The following is a 4,085-nucleotide window of genomic DNA, read 5'->3' on the forward strand; positions in this document are numbered from 1 at the left end:
CTCCCCTCTCCCCTCTCCCATCTCCCCTCTCCTCAATTGTCTCAGCCCCAGGCTGGTAATACTAATGGGAAGAAATGGTAGGCAGTGTGTGTGTGTGTGTGTGTGTGTGTGTGTGCGCACGCATGCGCGTGTGCAAAGCTGTCTCACTCTGTGCCTGCATGACTGAGAAAAAGGTCCAGGTTGGACCCAGATGTGGGAACCACCAGGCTATAAACAGCAGTAGAAGTTTGGGGAACAGGGAGGCCCCCATACCCTGATGAATGTCACAGGTGTGCAGCAAAGGGAGGAAATGAGGAGAAGGAAGAGGAGGGGATCCAAAGAAAGAAAAGACTGAGGGATGGGGAGTTAGCTCAGAAGCCTAAGTGCCCGCCTGCTGGCGAGCACAAGGTCCTGAGTTTGATCCCAGGTACCAAAAAAAAAAAAAAAAAAAAAGAGAGAGAGAGAGAGACAAAGGAGGTGATTGAATCTCTGGCAGAAAATCAGCCAAGAAGGAAGGCCCTAAAGGGCCTGCAGAGAAAGCAACTCCCAGGAAACCCAGCTCCTGTCCTGTGTTCTCATAGCTGTGAGCCATATCTGAATCTTGTGGTGTCCTGGGAGGGTGACATCCTCTGAAGACCTCAGCAGGTGGAAGCTCTTGGGACTCTTAGTTCCTTTGTGTCACCAGAAAAGATGTCTAGTAATAGATCCTCTCTATAGGGGACTTGCCCCTGGCCCCTGCCCTCTCTATAGGGGACCTACCCCTGGCCCCTGCCCTCTCTATAGGGGACTTGCCCCTGGCCCCTGCCCAGAGGCTGACCACTAACTGGGCTTCATGTTTTCATTATAGGAGTATGGTTTGTCACCTGCACCAGGCCCCTGGGCCCTGAGTACTTGGAAATAAGAAACTGCAAAGGGAGCAGCTCCTGGGGTGAGCCCCTGCCCCTGCTTAAGCCTTCAGTGCCCTGCTTTCCATCAGGCAGCCAGCAAGGATGGGGGCTGGGCTTCCAGAAACAGGAAGGGAGCCAGGCATGATGGCACAGCTCTTTAGACCGCTGATCTATCTCACCAGCATCAGCCCCTATTTTTTTGAAACTTTATTATTATTTTTAACCAGGATCAAATTAAGGACCTTGCACTTTCCAGGTAGGCACTCATGCCACTGGACTATCTCCTCAGCTGTGTTTTGTATGTTTCACCCTTGCTCTTGTGGCAATCCTTCAGCCTGCCCCTCCTGAGTGCTGGAATTACAGGTGTGCGCCACCATATCTGGCTGGTTTCTGAGAGACACAAGTATACATAAACAGAAAAATAAAGGATGGATGGCAGGAAACAAGGAGAATATATTCTAGTTGGTACCTGTGTGTACCAGCTTTACATGTTTATAGTATGTGAGTCCATTCACTGGAAAAAGATTTCAGGTTGCTGGGCAAGGTAGCACGTGCCTGTAATCCCAGCACTCTAGAGGCTGAGGCAGAAGGATCACCAGGAGTTTGAGGCCAGCCTGGGCTACATCGTGAGTTCAAGGCCAGGATAAACTACATAGTGAGACCCTGTCTCAAAAAACAAACAAACCTCAACTGTATTTCTTTGAGTCTCTCCTTTTAAAATTTCTGACTAATGAATCCCTTTATGCTTCAGAAAGAAAGAAAGAAAAGAAAAGAAAAAAGATTTTTTTTTTTCAGTACCGAGGATTGAACTCAGGCCCTTGTGCTTGCCAAGCAAGCATTTATTCTACTGAACTGTCTCCCCAGCCTAAGAAAAAAACTTTTGAAAATGGATAGCATAGAGAGGGAGGGAGGGGAAAGGCAGGAGAAGAACACAGAAAAAGAATTAAGATGTGTTACGTACCAACTCCCCACAATGAATGTGATCATTATGTACTACAAACATGTATTAGTGAAAAAATCTTTGTATCATTTCTGGGCAGAGAACAGGGGCTCCAGATAGCCACACCGGCCCCTCCAGCAAGCATGCTGAGCCGGCCACCGAGAGTGGGCAGGGTGGCACATGCCCGTAATCCCAGAATTGGGGAGGCTGAAAACAGGAGAATCACTACAAGTCTGAGCTGTGTAGTGAGACCCTGTACCAAATACATAAAAGCAAATGAGGGGCAGGTACAGAATTCCATTTCAGGTTTGAAGTTAGAGCTCTGGAGATGGATGGTGGTAAGTTTGTACAATGTCAGCATATTTAGCACCACTGAAGGGTACAAAAAAAAAAAAAAAAGTTAAAATGGGAACTGGGCATGGTGGGCAGTGCCTGCAACCTGTTCTTAGGAGGCTGAGGCAAGAGGGTCACTGCAAGTTCAAAGCCAGCTGGGGCTACATAGTGAGACCCTGTCAGAAAGGGAGGAAGGAAGGAAGGAAGGAAGGAAGGAAGGAAGGAAGGAAGGAAGGAAGGAAGGAAGGAAGGAAGGAAGAGAAAAGAAGGAAAGGGACCCTGGCCTCACAGCCCCTTCTTTATGGGCAGTACTACTCTTGGCTTTGGCCACACCAGGGTGACCAATGCTCATGCCAAAGTCACCCTCTGGCCCATGCACATGCCGTCCTCTGCTCAGCTACCCTTTCCTGTTTTGTCTTCCTGGAAAACTTACTAACCTTCCAAGCCAAGGTCAGGGGCCCCTTACTGGGAGGCTTCCTGGCCTAGCTGGTTTGTTTCTGTCTCTTTGGTGCCTGATGGGGGTTGGGAGATCTAGCCTATTTGCATATTTGCAGCAACGTGACCACAAGTCTCATGTCTCTTCTTCTCCTTTGCCCCACTGAGCACGGGGCTGTCACATGATTAAGGCTCAGAATGGTCTTCCCAATGCCCACATATACTTGTGCCCACTCTAGGTTATTCCTGTCTGTGTAAATGGAGACCACTACCCATCTACCCAGTAGGCACCCTGGGCACATTCACTGACTTGGCTCTCAAGAGGTATCCAGCCCTCTACTATTGTACATTTGGGGATCTTTGCTGGGGGGCAGACAGAAGGTCCTCTACAGTCACCTCTTGCCTCCACGTCCACCACAGCTGACGTTTCCATCCCCCAACTTCTCCCTGCCAGGATCAGCCCCTCTTCCTCCCAGGCCTCACCCGCCACCTGGTCTCACCACTTCCTTTGTCTTATAGAGCTCAGTGGACACACAGATGTTGAGCATGTCCATTCTGGCCCATGGACTCCTAGGCTGGGCACCCCCTGCAGCTGTCACCAATGCTAGAAGAAACAGCTATATGTCGCCTACCAGGCCACATCCATATTTCTGCTGGGGAGCCACAGCAGGGTCTAAGGGAGAGGCAGCAAACATAGAGTTCTCAACCAGGTTTCCCAATGGCCTGTTAAACCCAGGTCTTCTGCCCACCCTCCTCCACTGCGTTCCCCACAGGCAGCTGGGCCCAGGAATGAGGGGCGTATTGTCCCTGGGCCTGGAGGCTGAACCCACCTACTGCCCAGGCTCAGATACTTGCTCTGTGATCCTGAGAGACTTCCCCTTCTGGATTTCACCATGTAAATACTGTATTTTGATTTTTTTTTTCTTTTAGACAGGGTCTCACCATGTAGTTCAGGCTGGTCTGGACTCACCATGTATCCTAGGTTGGTGTTGAACTCAGGACGATCCTCCCGCCTCCATCTCCCGAGTGCCGGATTGAAATCATTTTAGACTTGCGAGATTTGTGTAATAGAAACAGTTTCTGTATGCATTTCACTCAGCTTCCCCAAATGTTGGTACCTTGTATAACTAAACTCCAGTGATAAAAAAATGAGGAAATTAACATTAGTACAATATTATAATCTTCAAAGTCTTTTTCACTTTGATTGTATTTTCCTCATGTTCTTTCTGGATCCAAGATCCAGTCCAGCCTCTGGTTTCCATGTCTCCCTCCTCTCCTCCAAGCAGCACCTCACTGTGCCTGCTTTGTATGACCTTAGTACTTTTGAAGAATTACTGGTTAGTTGTTTTGCAGAATGTATCTCAGCTTGGGTTTGTCTGATATTTTTCTCACAATCAGATTGAGAACGTGCATTTTGGGTAAGAAAATCAGAGAAGTGATCTCTCATTGTATCATATCAAGAGATTCAAAATATTACTAGTGGGGGCCTGGACTTAGCTCAGTTGTTTAAG

The sequence above is a fragment of the Octodon degus genome, unplaced genomic scaffold (genome assembly GCF_000260255.1).
Source record: "Octodon degus isolate 3935 unplaced genomic scaffold, OctDeg1.0 scaffold00146, whole genome shotgun sequence".
Lineage (NCBI taxonomy): Eukaryota > Metazoa > Chordata > Mammalia > Rodentia > Octodontidae > Octodon > Octodon degus.